Source organism: Nyctereutes procyonoides, unplaced genomic scaffold (genome assembly GCF_905146905.1).
Source record: "Nyctereutes procyonoides isolate TBG_1078 unplaced genomic scaffold, NYPRO_anot_genome, whole genome shotgun sequence".
NCBI classification, from domain to species: domain Eukaryota; kingdom Metazoa; phylum Chordata; class Mammalia; order Carnivora; family Canidae; genus Nyctereutes; species Nyctereutes procyonoides.
In genome coordinates this window covers 5,309,698-5,329,244 of record NW_026575125.1, presented here as the reverse complement: position 1 = coordinate 5,329,244, position 19,547 = coordinate 5,309,698, and the positions used below count along the sequence as shown (strand labels likewise).

Genomic DNA, 19,547 nt, shown 5'->3' with positions numbered 1-19,547 from the left:
TTTTTACTCAGGTCATTTCATTTACTGACGTGATGTCCTTTTCCATCCATCCTAGAAAGGAGTTATTTCTGCTGGCTGCAAACATCTGAAAATGGACAGTGAGAATTCTTGACTGAGAGGAATGGAAATTCCATCAGTCTAGCTCACAAAAATGGAGGAGAGTATTAAGAAATGTCATGGGAATCCAGAAAAACTGAACAAGGAGTACTTAGAAAATTCAGGTATCTAATGAAACAAATACTCTCACCTATCTGTCTCCATCCACACCTCAGCTTTTGGAAAGACAATTGTCTGACCTTTAAGTCAGATGCCAAATTGTAGAGATGTGTTTTTCAACATGATAGAAAGATTACAACAATTCTTAAAGACTTCTCCCAGACCATGTTGATATCTATATCTATATCTATATCTATCTATATCTATATCTATCTATATCATCATCATCAAGAATCACATGCTCCACATACTGAGCCAGGCATCCCTCTATTGCTACATTTTTTATGGCAAGAATGTTAATATAAAACAGCATTTATTCAGGAAAAATAGATGTCAATCTCTTTATCCCATAAGACAGTGAAGGCTGAGGGTGTGATCAGTCTTCTTCTTGACCAGAAAGGAAAAAGGACTGTAATGTTTTAAGGGGATACTGTATTTTATTCTCCAGGCACCTGAGCACATTCATCTCAACATACTGGGAGAAATACAATTGCAAGATGCTAGAAAATTGAGGTTGATTCTTTCACCATGAGGGAGCTATCTCTTATATTTCAACTAGATAGCATGTGTTTTTTTACTCTTCTGGACTAAAAACACTTTTTAAAGTATTAGTTGTTTATTTTGCTCACACAAATCTTACCTCCCCAATGATACTTGTTGAGTAGATGATGTTCTTATTCAGATACTTTCACTTGAACTCTGTACATTATTACTTATTTTTTGTGTTCTCAAAGTAATAGATATGCATGTAAAGGCAAATTTTTTAAAATTCTAAATATCCACTCATGGTCCTCCATAATACTTCCTCCCCAATACAGCCATAGAATATGTTATAAATATATATCTGCAACAATGAATCTCATTATACATTCTAATGGTGTCATATTCCTATTTTTGCATAGCACCTTTCATTTCCATAGGATTACCTCAAAGTTCAGGGCACTATTCCATTAGATGAATGTAAATAAGGTACTGAATAATACTCTATTATAAACAATTATGTCTTCACTTCCTTTTTCTATAAAAATGAACACCTGTATTTGTGTGTCTTATTTTATCTATCCTTACTTTCTATATAGCTATATCTTTGAGCATTTTTGCAAATATTTTTATAACTAGCTTTTTCAGAACAAATCACACTATCAAGAATTATATAGGGATTCTTGGGTGGTGCAGCGGTTTGGCGCCTGCCTTTGGCCCAGGGCGCGATCCTGGAGACCCGGGATCGAATCCTACATCGGGCTCCCGGTGCATGGAGCCTGCTTCTCCCTCTGCCTATGTCTCTGCCTCTCTCTCTCTGTGACTATCATTAATAAATAAAAAAAAATTTTAAAAAAAGAATTATATACACTTTAAATGTACTGAATATATACAATAGAAACTTGAGTATATTCATTAATTTAATCCACTAAGATTTTTCAAAAGTTTCCATTTTCAGCATTTTTCTTTCTTTTTAAAATAAAAACCATGTTACTACCATTTTGTAATTTTTTTTCGCCAAAATAATAGGAAAAAAGTAAAGCCTTGCAAAATTATTTTCCGGCAGGAAGGACAGCATGAGTTTGGTTTTTAAAATGTTAATTAGTAAAAAAAAAAAAAAAAAAGTTAATTAGTTAATTTCTTTCTCTTTTTCTGGAAATTGCCTGTTCAGTTTTGCTCATTTTTGTTTTGTTGATTGTGAAGAGTATTTTAAGGGGGTAAATAACAGATGCCAACTTTTGCTTATTGATACATGACCATTTGTTTCCAAATAATTCTATAATTTGAATTTTTAGATAGTTCGTTTTGCATACAAAAAAATAAAATATCAAGGTTTTTCTTCACTCTTTCATTTCTAATTATCATGCCTTGAAATACCTTCCTTGGCAGAACATTACAAAAGAGCTACCCATGTTTTTTATTTTTGTACTGTTATAGTTTTATGACATATAATTTTTAAAAATCTATCTATAATTCACTTTGCTGTGTGGAGGGGAGAGGAAACCAATCTTCACGAGAATAGTACCAGCTTTATGAGATACTTCTATTTGTCTGTTATTATATTCTTGTTTTTGCAATCTGTCTATTCGAGCATATGTTTATTACTGCTTCAGTTTTATGGTTCTATATATTCTAATGCTTCATAATTTCTATTTTCAGAGTCTTCCTTGCTGTTCTTTCATTCCAGATGAATTTTAAAAGTCAGCAAAGGAATTTGGGTAGAGTTGTTTTGAATTTTTATAAATTAACTTAGGGAAAACCAACATTTCTACATTATTGAGCTGTCTCACTGATAATTTATGTCTTGCTTCTGAGGTACTTCAATTTTCTTTAGCTTTATGGCTTTCTTCATATTTTTTCTTCATAACACTTGCTAAGTTTACTCCCGGGAGTGTAATTATTTTGTTTGCTACTGTGAATGAAATATTTCATACATGCTATTTTTTGGGTGTCATCTGGGGGTAGAAACATTTTCATATACGTATCTTTCACAAGTGAATTCTTCAGTGTTTTGTTTTGTTTTGTTTCTAATTTCTTGTCAGACTCTGAAAAGGTTTTTTAGTTACTAGCCCTTTTGTGGGACTGTGTAAACATTTTGATGATAACAGAACATTTCTCTTTATTTCCATCATGCTTAGAAAGACTACTGTTGTCTCATTGCCCAGCATGACGGTATAATTTGTCTTGTGTCATCTCTCAGATGAAGAAAGTAGGAGGCTCTTTTGACTTAACTAAGGAATTTTGTTAAATGTTAACCTTTTTCAGATGTCTATTTCTGTGCAGCAGCAAGAGAACCTTATTGCTTTGACTTTGACATTATGACCAATCTCATCATATTTATTAATGTTAACCTGTACTGATTGTCAGATTTCTGGAAGGAATGCTGTCATTATATGCTCTTCTTAAAAAAGTCTAGACTCATGCACACATTCATTCATTCAACCTATATTTGACTGTCTGCTCTATACCAATACATTTGGTATAATGCAATGTAATAGGATTCCAGAGTGTGCAATGACTAAACAAAGGAATACGAGGTACACATATTAACTTGGGAGTGGGATGATGTGTGACTACTGCCAACATGGTGCCATCTTTTTTTTTTTAATATTTTATTTATTTATTCATGATAGTCACAGAGAGAGAGAGAGAGAGAGAGAGAGAGAGAGAGAGAGAGGCAGAGACACAGGCAGAGGGAGAAGCAGGCTCCACGCAGGGAGCCCGACGTGGGACTCGATCCTGGGTCTCCAGGATCGCGCCCCGGGACAAAGGCAGGCACCAAACCGCCGCACCACCCAGGGATCCCTGGTGCCATCTTTCTAAAGAGTTGATGATTTCAGCGAATGAAGGATGAAAAGGATTCTGCTCCAAGCTAGCATGAGCACTCTGAGTTGTGAATGGGTCTGGCCTCTTCAATGATCAAAAGGAATGTGAGTTTGGTGGTGGGTTATTGATCAGTGCTGGATTTATTATTAAACCTAATGAATCGTTATAAGGCTCCTTCTAAAACATCACACCTAAATTTACATTTTGTTATTCTATATTCTTATTACAAATGGTTCTTTAATTCAGTATCAAAAAACCTGTATCTGTCTCTGCTGATAGAGAAAAGGGATAACGATAAGGTCTCATTAGCTGTTGAGTCAAGACTTTTCTTTAAGGGTCATGGAAGTTTGATAAACAAGGGAGTGGCTTGACTATATACATATTTTTAAACTATATATGTGTATATATTTTTAACTGTATATATGCAAACATATTTGATAAACTTTATATGTTTACAGCAGTTTTAGGTTCACAGGAAAATTGAGGGTGGCAGCTTACAAGCTTCCCCTATGCCCCCCTCTCCCCTGTGAACGTTGCTACCAGAGTAGGACATTTGTTACAACTGATGAATGTACAGTGACCCATTGTAACCTCCCAGAATCCATAGTTTACATCAGGGTTCCCTCTTAGTGTTGCACATTCTGTGGGTTTAGACAACCGTATAATGGTGTATATTCATCATTCTCGTATCACACAGAGTCATTTCACTGCCCAAAAATGCACTGTGCTTCACCCGTTCATCCCTCCCTCCTTCTGATTGATATTTTTAAAAGATCAGGCTGGCTGTTGGTCAGGTGATTTATTATACGAAGGGGACACTGGAAGAAGGAAATATGTTTCTATGAGCCAAAATTTTGTTTTGCTCCTTGCATTACTAATTATAAAATAAAACTAGTATGATTTTTGTCAGATTTGGGACTTAAAATATTTTCAAAAGAGGGAATTTTAAGCCCTTTCTGCAAAATAAGGCTGCATTTGTATAAAATCTTTGGCATCACACTATTCAAGAGAATATTTCCAATCCCTTTTCTTTTGCTTAGCTTCAGCAGACGAAAAGTTCCTAGAGTGGTTACTGTTCTGTAACCTCTCAGCATGCTCTCTAGAGAAAGCAGACAGTCTTCTGCTGCTGTTTGTATGTGATGGAGTTACGTTGGGGCCTGACCACGCCCTTCTTTTCCCAGGTGTGGCTATTTCGTGTGTTCCCGTGATATCTATATGTACTTCCAGTCGTTTAATAACGTACATGTATACATATATGCATACATGCACACCCACATACATATATACTTAAACACACACACATACACACAGTCAAATCTATTGTCTGTGGCAATGAGGTTCTATAAATCACCATGCACACTGAATTTGCAAATCCTGAACCGTTGCTCCTAAGGGAAATGCAGGGAAGGGTGCCTGCAGGCCTCTGGTCATTTTCATCAATTGATCAATACATAACCTTGTTTTACGTGTGTTTTTGCTTAAAGATTCCTTATTAAGGAGCACTCGGCTGGCTCAGTAGGTGGAGGTGCGGCTCTTGACCTCAGGATCATAAGTTTGAACCCCATGTTGTGTAGAGATTACTTAAAATAAGGAAGAAAACAAACAAAACAGTTTTAAAATGACAGCTTTCTTATTTCATATATATTGGTGCTTCATCCAGACCAAATGCCCATCCATCAGCACTGGATAACTCATGCCGCAATGAAATTTTTCTCACACTATTTTCTCCTAAAGACATATCACAGCCACCTTACACTCAGGGACACTGGACAGCACATTACACTGTGCTCACGGGTCATTTTATGTTCTGCAATCAGCAACCAAAAGCACAAAAAATGAGAAAAACATGGGACCACATAAAGGACACCTGCTTTCAGTACAAGAACTGAAAGAGGAAGAAGGCAAAGCATGGTCTTATTCCAACTCAGCTGGGGATGTGGGTGTATCGATGAGAAATTTTTACCATTCTGCACGTCCACGGATGGCGGTGAAAGTGTCACAAGTATTGGTTTGGGGTTACAAACAAACGTTAGCAAGTAAGCAAACATGCACACACAGACTCCACCACAATGAGGATGCACTGTGTGTATCTTCTGGAACCTACTGCGAGCTTTCCGAGGGCAGGACGCTCAGACAGGACCCAACATTCCTTGTTCCAATGAAAACAGCATCATGCCTTCTCCTGCCCAGTTCACACACTAAACTGTTTTCACCCATTCATAAGGTACAGAGTTCTTTAAAAAACTTTGAAACCTGAATAGACAAAAGTGATAAAAGTGGGTTTTCTGTGCTTGATTTCTGTCCTCCTCCCTCCCTTTGGGAGGGTAATGTAAATTGTATAAGACATTATTGTACAAGCAAGCATTAACACTCTAGAAACCATACTTTTCAGATTCTAGAAGGTTGGCTCAGTGCATTTTTCCTTGCCCAAAGCTGACTTGCTCCCCAGGTGCTCTTGCAGTAAAAGACAACGATATTTCCTCTCCCAGATAAAACAACACATACAGTTCCCAGCTATGTGCCATTCCAGAGCTATTTGTAGTGTAAAAATGTCTAATATAGAACAGCTGGTACCAAAATGAATATTTCACCACTTAGTGTAAATTGTACAGTTGGTATTTCAAATGCTCCTTTTCCCATCAAGAATTATTGGGTAGAATGGCCTCCTGGAAGTAATTAATCTCTGCTCGATGTGGATCCCTCTTAGGGAGACATGAGCCCCCAAGATCAGTTAAGATGCATGATTTAAAGGGCGCTGCACAAAAATCTGCCACAAACACAGCCATCTATGTAGGAGGTCTTTTGGAGCATTTTCAACACATTTTTGTGTTATAACTCACCCCGTGTGAAGTTATAGAAGGACTGGGCTTATGCATTTGAGGTTTGATAACGCAAAATGAAGCAAAATTAGACCTTAATCTGTGTCAACACCAACTCAATGAAGTTCTCAACATACTCCATCCCTGGGTCTGGCAGACAAGCAGGGCGATGCAGCCAACGGTGTACACATGTCTGTCATCTCTGCTTCTCCCTGCCTCTGAGGGCTGTGCTGGAAAGCGTTCCCAGAGATCCCAGGGCTCCTGAAACTGACTGTGGCCACAGGTCCCTTTCCAGGTCCAACGGTCTGGAAGATGTGCCGACAAACCCAACATAACTCTAAGAGAGCTCGTCGCTGAATGTGTCATTCTCCCATCCACTATACAGCCACGTGAGGAAGCATCTGAGGCCTGTGGGCCTGAAAAGTCTAGGGGTCACTGGGGTATTACCAATACGTTCCTAAGGGAACTGTTCAGAACGAAGGAACCAAGAGGGGGAAGGACGGCGGAGCCGGATGGTCCCGTGACTGGAAAGAGGCTGAGCTGTGCTCTATCCCATCACTGACAGGTTCCGAGCAGAATGCCCATTTGTAGCAGGACGGCCGGTGGGCATCTGCGTCCTGGGAGAGGAGCCAGCTGGATGGATTCCTGTAGACCCTTCGGGTATGTTTGGCAAGACCCATTCCAAATCCCGACTGTGGGCGGTGCTGGGTTTTCCAAAGGCCACCAGCCAGAACTAGGACTGGCCCAGGCATGAGGCGGGGCTGCATTCCCTGCTGGCCTGAGCTGGAGAGGATGGGAAGGTGCTCAGGGCAGAGGACACAGAAGTCAACTGTGCCTCTGGCTTGGCCTCTCACGGGACTTGCCTTTATTTCTGTTTTGGGGGAAATAAACTGGCCTCCTACGAGGGTACTCCAGACAGATGGCTGCTCTAGGACTCAAAGAAAATGCTGTTTGATCTAGAAGAATTCTGGCACTCACACAGTAACCTAAGGCCGCTGTGTTTTTGACACTATTATAGCACATTTGGCCAAAGACACAATCGTTCTAAGAATAAATACTAATGAGATGCTGGCCTTCCTGTTTTTTTTTTTTTTAAGATTATTAAAAATTTAATTATTTGAGAGAGTGAAAGTGAGAGAAATCACAGAAGGAAAGGGAGAAGCAGACTCCCCACCGAGCGGGGACCCCACTGAGCGGGGAGCACAGGCGGGGCTCCATCCCAGGACACCGGACGCTCTGGTGCTGTGATCCGGGACGCCTGGCCTCCAGAACTGTGAGAAAGAAATGTCTGTTGCTTAGGGGCCCCCCGGCGTGTGCTGTTCTGTTGTGGCTGCCCCAACAGACTAAGGCGCTAACGGGACAACATACAGCCGAGGGCAGGCGCCTAACTGACCGAGCCACCCAGCGGCCCCCGTCTTCCTGGTTTTGCTCCCTCTACAAGCACGATTATTTTAGTGTTAATCGGTGATAAAATTCTACTGGAGCAAAACATCATTACATCTACTGGAAATGTCAGTCCAGAAACAAGAAAATCAGGACCTTGCTTGTTCTTCATTCTCTAAAACAATTCCTTGTGGCTGAAAAAGCGTATGAGAAATTAACATAACAGTTTTTTTTTTTTTTTTTACTTCTCAAATTCCACTGTATGGCTATATGGCTCAAAGACAGAATTTTAAAGTTTGTTTTTAGGAATTCTGGTTTTTATAATTCAGATTTGTTTTTTATTTCTAAAGTAGATCTAAAACTCCTTTCCCTGAAGAATCCCAGCCATCTAACATTTGAACCAGTGCCGAAATCCCTAGAAGTACACTTTGTTTTCTAAAATGCTCTCTCTCATGAATGATAGGTTAACTGAAAAGATTTTTTTCCTGTTTTCTTCTGTTTTCTGTAAATCCCAAAGGTTAGATTCCTGCTAATTTTGCCACAAAAGCATGTTGCACTAATAAATCTCTAGATTTATCTGTCTTTGTTCTTGTCAGGTGGGGGAAAACAGCTCTGACACATTTTTCAGCATTCTAAAATGTGTTTCCAGAGGTCAGAGTCATCGTGAGTTGGGATGTGCTTGCATGGTACATGTTTTCCGGTCCTATTTTAACAGGACAGATTTAAATAACATAAAACGAGAGCTATTTTTTTGGTTAATTGACCGGTTAGATAATAGTTTACTCCAAGCAAATGATAAACACACGTATAAAAATTACATTTACATAGAGGAAAACTGAATGAAAACCCCCTAAATGTAGGTCAAAGATACCGCCATTTAATAAACCACCTTCAAGTTTGTTCTTAAGTTACATCGATCAGCAGAGAAAATGTGATGCTATGGGCACTGAGATCCTCAACCGGGGTGATGAAGCAGGGCACCACGGAGCTACAGTTCCTTCAGGTGTCTGAGGAAGTGGCTTAGGTGACACTGCCTTCACCTAGAGATCTCCACCTGACTCCTGATTTCAGTTCAACGTTACTCCCATAGAAAACGATTCATGGATTCCCAATAGCACATCACAGGACTTACTCCATCTTGTCAGGTAATGGATCCATAATTCACATTTAAAAAATCATTTGCTGAACCTTTGTATTTACCAAGAGGGTACACATCCTGTGATGCAGAAAACAGGAAGCTTGTCTGGATTTTTGGTTTTGCTCATTCTTTTGTCCCCAGTTCTTAAACCAATCCTTGGTACACAGTAAGTGCTTAACCAAATACTCATGGGAAAAAATGGAAAGCAAAAAGTGAATTCGTGAATAGTCATGGTTTAAAATACCTGTTCCATTTTCATCTGAGGAAGAAAAGTAAGTAACATTTTCCCAATCGATCACATACAGTTACCCAATTTTTATATCCATTTCTATAAGGCTACCTATGTATCTGTGATGTTGAGAGCAAAGAATCCTCAACACTTAGCTTCCCGGCTGTTCATTTAACTTTTTTTTGGTGAACGTCTTCCTGTGTTACTTATAATGTGAAATAGCAAAAGGGAAGGAGCAAATCTCTTTTGTGTCAGATCACTGATTTTGTTCCAGCCTTGAGACTCTGCTGTTTGGTACCAGGGGGGGATGATTCCCGTACCTTAGACCGAGTGTCACCCCCCGCCCTGTGTGATATTGTGTTCATACCAACTCCCCATGCTGCCTGTAGCAGTGTGTCTATGCCCATCAGAATGTTAACAGGACAACATATAGGATCATTTCTTCAAAACTCCATATATAGGCGTTATTGACACCAGTCCCCTCCCGTTGGTGTGCTGAAACCGTAAGCCCTAGTGTTAGAGAAGAGGTCCTCTGGGAGGTGACTACATCAGGAGGGTTGCACCCTCATCAGTGAGAGGAGTGCCCTTCTCAAGGAGACCCCAGAGAGCTGCCTCATACCTCCATCCGTGTGAGGACACAGTGAGAAGACGGCTGTCCTCAAAGCAGGGAGCGGGCCTTCCGCAGACACTGAATGCTCTGTTGCTGGCCTCCAGATCTGTGAGAAGGAAATGTCTGCTGTTTAGGGGCCCCCCAGCATGTGCTGTTCTGTTGTGGCTGCCCCAACAGACTAAGGCAGTAACACACTGTTATCATTCAGAGAGTGGCCTGTGCAGAGATAGATGCAGAGGATGGTGAAGAACCTCTCGAAATGCACAGTATTGTGGGGCCAAGGGAGAAAACGAAGACACTGAGAGAAGATTAACCCTTCATATCTCAGTGATTAATCAAACTATTGTATCTAAGAAAGGTTTTCTCACTGACAGCACTCTCGAATTTTAAGGTGAGGTGACTACAGAAAAAAAACAACAAACAAAAACAAATCACCAGGCAATTCTTTACGACTACCTTCCCGAACAATAATTTAAAATGTCAAGTGGTAATTTGGCCCTGGTGTTTAAAAGAACTGGAATAATCAGCTCTCTGTGGTCAATGGCCATTTCAGTCTTCCTGGCGACTGAACTGATTCAAGTCTTTGAAGCTTTCATTTACTTTTTTGGATGTGCACGTTTAAAGGTCAGAATTTTCACGATTACTGTTAGAATGCTTCTTCTGGGTTTATACGAACCCCCGACACTGGTTTGCAACCATGAGAACCTGGTTTCTATTAATCTCCCTTCTTTTTTATTCCTCATTAACTCATACTCAAAGAGAGGATATGACAGGCTCACCTCCACCCTATAAAACGTTTCGCTGCATTCAATGCGAGGGATGTGGCCAAGAATCTGAGAATGAAGCCTGCAGTAAGAAATCCACATTTACAGAGAGTGTGACCTTTGCAGATGTGCTCATGTCAGGTACAAACGTGGGGGCTTACCGATTTTTCAGCAAGGTGCTGGAGATAAAAATAGAGTTGGCTTTTAACAATCACCGTCTTGCCTTCTGATGATCATTGCTCTTCCGTTTTCTCTATTTCCTGGTCACCAGAAACAAAATAATAGATATAGATGAGATCACACAACACCATATATATATATATTATATATATTATCTTATTTTTTGTATACTTTGGTCTTGAATGTAGTATTTTTTTTAAGTTTTATGCATTTTTTTAAGTCATGTTGATAACCCAGCATGGGACTAGAAGTCATGATCCTGAGATCAAGAGTTGTATGCTCTTCCAACTGAGCCAGCCAGGCGCCCCTTGATTGTGATATTTTACAGTAACAAACAAAACCATATTCAAATGAAACCATGGTGTCCACAGTCCCTTGGAGCTCTCTGATACTTGCTAGCAATCCACTTGCCAGAGTCTAACAGACAAATTTTCCTATGTGACAAAAACATAAGTGGTTCATGTTTATTAGTAACTAAAATGATTGAGGCATTTGATACAAACCTAAAAAATAATATATTGTTTATTATGAATATTTACTCAAGCCTGTAGCTAATCCTACATGAAACATCTTGTAAGGTGGCAAAATATGCAAGATAGGTGAATGTTTGTGAACCCCAAGCTTACGTGATATCATTGCTTACATCTAAATGCTGGAAAAATAAAATTTTTAAAAGAGCAATTAAAATAATGTATCCTTAAATTGTAGTGTCTTTGCAGAGTCAAATATTGGCCACATTGGATTTGCTAAGGTTACATGCTGTCAAATATTCTGTGAAAAGGGAAAAATCCAGTTTATTTCCTGAAACCACAGGGTTTAGAAAGGGGGTTGTTTCTCTGTGATAAGAATGAATGCTTTATATTCCAAAGCAGATATGATTTAGGGTTTTTCACTGCTCACAAATAAATCATGAATCTATAAACCGGGAGCACTAATTAGAGGTAATCTCATGCCACGGTTTTAATTTTCAGGATCTGAGACCCCTGAAATTTAATTGAGTCTCAATTTGTCAGCCCAGTCCCCAGCAAATGGATGTCAAAGGGAATGGAGAGAAGCTTCCAGACCACCTCAGCCAGGTGCTATTGTTAGCTATGCCTCTGAAATGTTCCCAGGCTGCCCATCTGCAGAGCCCTCAAATCCACTCTATTCAAACCACCCTCCGCCATACTTGAGGTCTGAGCAGGAATCTCAGGAACTTAAAGCATGTTGCAAATACTAATGGCATGTGAGCATGTGAAGCATGTAAAGAGCACAACTTGAAGAAGATAAATATTAGCTCCACTTGACCGTGATGTCAAATAAGGTAGAGCTGCTCAAACTCATACCAGGCCCGTGGAAGTGGAAGACCACCCCTCAGCGACTGGAACTACACCCCTCCTGCTTCTCCCATCGTCTTGCTGAAGGGGTTACGACAGAGCGCTACCGGTGTACTCTGTGTAGCCAGAGCTGGCATTACCCAAAACAGTTACTGAGAACTGAGATGTCAAATACTCATTCGGATGACTGGTCAAGTCTAAGTCACGTTGTGCCCAAGTAACACATATGTTCACAAATGAGCAATAGAGATCTACCAGTCTCCGTGTTGACATGTTGGTTGTGATGAACAGAGAGGCCGAAAGTCTCATGTTTGCTTAATTTGCTTGAATAAGGAGCCCAACACAAGCAAACTACAAAACCTAGTAAGGAAAACAAAATGAATGTAAATGGAAATGTACTAGGACAAGGTCTATCTGTGCCAGGCATTGTGAGCCATAAAGAATAAACCATGGGGGCACCTGGGTGGCTCAGTGGGTTGAACGTCTGTCTGACTTCAGCTCAGGTCATGATCCTGGGGTCCTGGGATCGAGCCCCACGGCGAGCTCCCTGCTCAGCGTGGAGTCTGCTTCTCCCTCTCCCTCTACCCACCCCCCCCTTTCTCCTGTGCTGTTGTGCTCTATCTCTCTAATAAATAATTCGATGAAATCTTTAAGAAAAAAAAGAATAAGCCATGGCCCATGTCCTTCAGAATGATGGGCCTCAGATGACCAAATAGGTTTTAACTAACAAGCTGGAAATGACCCACAGAACAGACAGATTTTATTCAGTCTGTATGGGGCTCAAGCTCATGGGACAAGGAATATAGTGTCTAAGCCTCAGTTTTCTGAAGATTAAATTAGTTTGGATATATGAAGAGACTGGCCCAGCTGATCTTCATTCAACAGAAGAACAACTGGAAGCCAATTCACAGTCAAGAATAACCTAATGTCACCCCCAGGAACACCCATGGAATATAACTCTGCCCCCAGAACTAAGTTTACCATAAATCCAAAAGGGGGGAAGGAATCTCCCCCTCAACTAAGTCCAACGCTTCTTCTCTTAATTCTAATTTCTGTACTTTGATCTGCATTTCTCAAGGTCAGTTGGGAATAGGAAACCCCTCCTTCCCTGGAAGAAATGTCTCCCACTACACGATGCAGTGGGGTGCCTTTGCTTCTGGTCCTAACAGCTTGATTTCATCACAATACTAGAATTTGCTCTCCATTTACTCACATGTATTCATTCTCTCATTGAGTATAATTCAAATATTTGAGAGAAACACTCATTTCCAACACAGGATTCTATAAATACAATGCTGAACAACACAGGCGGGTCTCCTGGCCTTAGGGATTTTAGCATGGCCTCTATAGGCTTTCCAAAGTGTAAAGATGTGGGTCATGCAGTCTTAACCCATCGCACATGGTGTAGCCCATACCTTTATACTCTTGTACATTTCTCAAGTCTTCACGCTTGGAAATAACTGTTTCCACACACAGCTAGACGAAGACCATTAACTACTTGGTACTTGAACATCTTTAATCACCCTGTATTTTACAATCATATTGAGAAAAGCAACATTCTTCTGGAAAAAAAAATTGCATATTCCATAGATGTGACTCAACCATTTGCTGTGTCATATTGAATCTTATCTTTTGGGCTTCCCTGCTTCCAGAGTAGGGGTTAGCTAGGAAATATTCACAGAACAGCTTTATAGAAAGGGTGGGATGGTCAAATGAGGGCATAGTTGGAAAGTACTCCTATGACCTGAGATGAGACTGGCTCCATCATGGTATGGGGGTGATCTGGGATTCAAAGAAAGGGCGTTATTCTGTGTGGAGGAAAACAGGATTTGGGTGTGGTCTGGGAGTCGGGAGGGGTATGTTGAGTGTGTGGAAGGAGGTGATCAGGCTCTAGAGACTTGACCAGGCTGACGGGACAGGCCCTTCACAGGAAGAAGCAGTAGTAGGTGGTAAGAGTAGACACCAAGTCTGAGCAACCAGTGTTAAGTCTTGAAAGTCAGACTATCTTTATCTACTTTTCACTTCTCCCCCAGCATTCTGGAAAGTCTTGAATCTCAAATGCAAGTGTGTGAATTTCTTCTGGAGAGACTGATGATGCATTAAAGACAATTCAGAAGTCATCAAAGTATCACCATGGGAGGGATGCAACTGTGGGGCTTCCAGAACCACCTCAATGGGCCATGGCCCCATGCTCCATCCACCAGTCAGTGTCTCAGATTATTAGTATCTCCCTGACAAGTTTCCTCTTGACATGTAGTAAATCAAGGGCATAAACCTGCTGCAACTTCCTCCTAAGCCTTTGAAAGAGATCCTGAGCAATGCCTTTCTGATTCAGAGCAAGGACATTTTGACAGCTCCTTTATTAGAAGGGCATTTTATACCCCGGTGAGATGTGGTAAACAAAAGAATGTCAGGTTGATATTGGTATCCAGGTAGGAAGTAGGACAAAATCATGGGGACTATTTGCGTCCCCACAGTAACATATTCACTGATGATTTTCTTTATTTGACACTGTATTATATAAGGAGGTGGTAGCTTTTTTGGATAAAGCTTTTGTTCATCTTTCTGCCCCAGGAGACACCAGTTAGGAATCAACTGAAATATGGAAATTCCAGAGAGAATCTCCCTCCAGACTGACATGTTTTGCAGAGTGATTGGACCAACGTGAATGAAGTGATGGGCTCTCTAGAGTTGGGTAGCACCAAAGTCAGATATAAGTAATTTTCTCTAGGGGTGTGCGTGTGTGTGTGCGCGTGTGTGTCTGTGTGACTATCTGCACCCACTCACCCACAGATACACTTAAAAAGATATATAATGAGATAATGCGTCTTGTTTTATTTGTTTGAATCAACATGTTTTAGGGTAAGGCTCAATTCATCAAGAGCCCCAGTTAAGAGAGACAGCAAATGCATGTCTCTGCTACTCATTTCTCCTACATTTTTATAGAAAACACCACCTCCCCGCCTAGAGGAGGGGAGGGAAACTCAGAACTTTGTTTTAAATATTCTAGGAAAATATATACAGAAAGTTTTACTAAGTTCTTTTAGTTACTCCTGCACACAGAAGAGTAATTTCAAAAGTAACAAAGACTAAGTGCTTGAGGGCTTACAGGTGAGATCTCATGGTAGGGGTGTACAGGATAGAGAGGTTTGCATAGTACCTCCGTGTCGGAGCTCAGGTTTGACTGCCTTCCTAGCTGTACGTTTACAATTCCATCAAGTCTGTGCATGCTGAGGACCTGTTAATGAGTGAGTCCATGGGGCAGAAGCTGAAATTGGTGCTACATATCTGTTATAAAACAAAAACAGGGCTTTTGAATCGCAAATTTGGAGGTAGACTCCTGGCTCATGAAACTGTTCTGCTACATTATTTGCAACCTGGGATGTAAAGTATGTAGCAAAGTCTAGACCTGTTTTATTTACTTTCTTTTTTGCTGCTGCAAACTCATCCCCCCTTCTTCTCTTCCCCTTAAAAGAAAGTGACTGGGCTGGCATGTTCATCAAAGCAATTTAGTAAGAATGCATTTTGACAGACCGCATTAAGAATGTTGACTTGTGAAAACAAAGGATGGTTTTATAATGCACATAAATTATATGCTTTTAAACAACTGAAGGTTCAGGATTCTTTAATGATACTCAAGCAGAGCAGAATGGAGTTTGCCTATTTTTCATTTCAGCACTTCAATAGGCTTTTTTAGGATTCCATGACTGACAAAACTCAAAACAAAAGAGAGCACAGCACATTGTGGTTTCCTATTTGCATTTATTAAACTTAAATTTAAGTCAACTCATACTTACTAAGTATCAACTGTGAGCCCAAGACTGTGCTGCATACTACTAGGGATACAAGAGTGGGCTGAACCATGTCAGAAGACCTTTAGGGGAAATTATCTCCTCACACGAGTAGTTATGCGATGCAATAAAAATGTGAACTACATGACTGGGAAAAGGTATTGTGTGATTTCGAAGAAGCACTTGATTATATTTGATTGAGTGTTCATCAGAGAGTTTGTTTGAAAGCAAGTTGTGATCTACACATTTCCACAGGGATGGTAGGATGATACAAAAGACACAAGCATGGAGAGAGATTCTGTAAGCAAAATCAGTATGAACCAAGGTCAAATCCAAGTTGTGTTGTGGTGGACGTTTTTATTTTGTGTCTAAAGTACACGCAGAGAGGATACCTGGATGGCTCAGCAGTTTGGCACCTGCCTTCAGCCAAGGCCGTGATCCTGGGGTCCTGGGATCGAGTCCAACGTCCTGCATTGGGCTCCCTGCATGGAGCCTGCTTCTCCCTCTGCCTATGTCTCTGCCTCTCTCTGTGTGTGTCTCTCATGAATAAATAAATTAAATAGTTTTAAAAAAATAAAGTACATAGAGAGGAAGCAGCAGAGATAAAGCTAGGGAAAAAGGTCACTGAAATTAAAAGTGCTAGAACGCTATGAAGATCTGGTAAGAAAACACTACGATCAGAGTTGTGCTTTAGAGTAACTACTCCTAAAATGGTGTGTGGTTGGAAAGGTGTGAGATATGACAAGATCCACCAGGGTTAAGGTCAAATAGTTCTTTCATAATTTAGAAAAACCTGGAAATGATACAACAATGAGTTGGAAACTTCAATCTCAGGAAACAAATAAATACATAAACAGATATAATTTGTAGCAACATCAAAGATATTGAATACCAAGAAATAAATCTAACTCTATGAAACCTTTTACACAGGAAACAATAAAAATGCAGAGAGAATGTAAAGAAGACCTAAGCAGAGAAAGACATCATGTTCATATATTGGAGAACTCAATATTTTTTACAGACCCATTCTCTGCAGCTTGATGTATAGGTTCAATGTAATCCCAATGCGTAATTTCACCAGGTTTTTTTTTTTTTTTTTGTTTGTGGCAACGGAGAACTTGAGTTCTAACATTCCTATGGAAAGTCGAAGGCCTAGATTAGCAAGGTTCTCCTGAAGATCAAATGTCAAGGGCTTAAGTTACTAGATATGAAGACATACAATAAATCTTCAGTAATCAAGACAGTAGCACATTTGTAAAACACATAAAACAAGAAAAAAGATGCAGCACAAGAGTAGACAAAAAGACCCGTGAAAAATAGCATAGAATCTGTAGAATGACCCATTTATACAGTCTGCTTATTTATGAGAAGGCACCACATCAATTGTCAGGGAAAGGACTGCCAATTAAGCAAGTCATTCTGGTTTAATTGGATATCGGTATTTTAAAAAAAGCAATCATACCTTTATGTTATATAAATTCATATGACATAGATCACAGACCATCTGTAAAATGTCAATAGTGCAACTTATAGAACAAACCAGGAGAGTATGTATATGAACTTGGGGTTCATAATAAACCATTTTTAAATAATACAAAAAAAAATCAGTTGGCATAAAAGAATAAAAAAGGTAAATTGGTTTTCATTAAATAATGTTAAGAACTTTAGCTCATCATCAGATAGCAATAGAAATTAAAGGATAACATAGAAAGTAGGACATCACAGTCTCAAGAAAAAAAAAAAAAAAACCCAAAACCTCAAACCCAGTATTTATAGTATGTAAGGTACTAATCCTACAAACCACAAAAAAAAAAAAAAAAAAAAAAAAAAAAGACAATTGAAATAAGCATTCTCAAAAGACCTGAGCTGGCACTTTCCGAATGAGGATTCTGAATGGTCAATACACTTATGAAAAGTTATGCAACATCATTACCCGGCAGGAAAATCCAAATGAAAACCAGAATGCATGCCACTGCCCGGCCACTAGAACGGACAAATTGCAGTAAGAAGACTGGTAACTCCAAGTCTCTCCATGGCTGTGAAGGAAGAGAAACCAAGCATGTGGCTGGTGGGTGTGTGAACTGGCGCAACCACTTTGGGGGATGTTTGGCAGCGTCAACTAAAGCTAAACCCAGAGTGACCCCACGGGCAGCAATTTCATTCCTGGGTGTGTGGCAACGACCAATGAATACATACGTTCAACAAAGGCAGGAGAGCGTGCCTCATGCCTTTACTGGAGCAACCCAAATCATCATCAACAATACAATGGATAAAACCAGTTGTGGTATATTTTTACAAAAAAAAAATTACCAAGTAATAATGAAAATAGAATGAACTATTGCTGCATGGAACAACATGAATCTCAGAGACATAATGATGAGCAAACGAAAGCCAGAAACAGAAGTGTGCTGCCTGATTATCTATAGGTTCGGTTTACCTGCGTCAGTGGATGTGGATATGATGGCGACTCTGGTAAGAAGATGACAGCAATTGAAAAGGGGCACAATGGAGTCTTTTGGGGTCCTGGGAGTATTTGTATTTCGACCAGAGTGACAGTAACATAGGTATATTTCTATGTAAAATACCACTGAATTTCACACTTAAAGATTTGTATAGGTTACCTATATTATGCCTCAAACATGATAATTTTTAAAAATCTCTGATTTTTCCCCTTCACCTACTATATGGTAAAATGTTCCATTTAAACAACACCAAAAAAAAAAGATTGTAAAAGCATTTTTTTTAAAGAAGTGGGACAAAAATCAATTTCCAGTTCTTGTTTCCCAGAATTCCATGCACATATTTATTTTCAAATACTATGCATTTCAGCAAAATGGTGGAGAAGAGATATATTTCCTTTTCATTATTGGGGGAAAAAGGACTCAGAGGCTACCAGAGGCTATTGCAATCATTGCAATGATTGGATGCATAAAATGAAGCTACCTCCTTTTATAAAAATGCTTGCCCTGATCATGTTATATATTGGGATTTCAAAAGAAATGTTACCCAAAAGAATTATATTGTACCTGACCATTTATGGCCCTCATTTCATTTCAAATATATCTTAAAGTTACCCTGGAAAGAAAATAGCCCTTTGATAATATACATGAGATCATGTGCTGAATTTGCAAAGTCAGGCAATTTTGACTGGAATAAATTCATAATAGCAGTAATAAGTTTCAAATAGGCCAATATTCGCTTTATTATCTTTCTTTTGCTCTTTGGCACATAAAGACATTTATGGAAAACTTCAGTAGAGGATCTAAAGGCTCACATGTGAAAGTGATTCAAATTTCACTAATTTTAAAGCATGTAAGTAATGATGTAAAATGCAATCGCATCATTGGAAAATTCTCGTCGGTCAGTAGTTTTTTTTTTTTTTTTTTTTATTTATGATAGTCACACACAGAGAGAGAGAGAGGCAGAGACATAGGCAGAGGGAGAAGCAGGCTCCATGCACCGGGAGCCCGATATGGGATTCGATCCCGGTCTCCAGGATCGCGCCCTGAGCCAAAGGCAGGCGCCAAACCGCTGCACCACCCAAGGATCCTTTTTTTTTTTTTTTTAATTTATTTAGGGTCAGTAGTTTTGGGGTTCAAATGATTTTGAGTCAGTATATTCCATAAAGCTCTTGCCACAGAGAAACATGATGTCAGGATATTTTTTAATTAAGCTCTTTGTTTTAATTCCAGTATAGTCAACACCCGGCGCCATATCAGTTTCAGGTGTACAATATAGCGATTCAGGAATTCTATACACGGCTCAGTGCTCATTACTAGAAGTGTGCTCTTCATC

General features: G+C 39.7%; 1 long non-coding RNA gene across 5 annotated transcripts in view; it reads right to left on the bottom strand.

The window, feature by feature from the left end:
• Window positions 1–19,547, bottom strand: part of LOC129517543 (uncharacterized) — a 435,231-nt gene that overhangs the window by 29,370 nt on the left and 386,314 nt on the right. For all 5 annotated transcript variants that reach the window (XR_008666072.1, XR_008666070.1, XR_008666071.1 and 2 more), the window contains 2 exons: window positions 10,627–10,725; window positions 9,711–9,807 (listed from right to left, as the gene is read on the bottom strand). This is a non-coding gene — a long non-coding RNA (uncharacterized LOC129517543). The remainder of the gene's footprint in view (window positions 1–9,710; window positions 9,808–10,626; window positions 10,726–19,547) is intronic.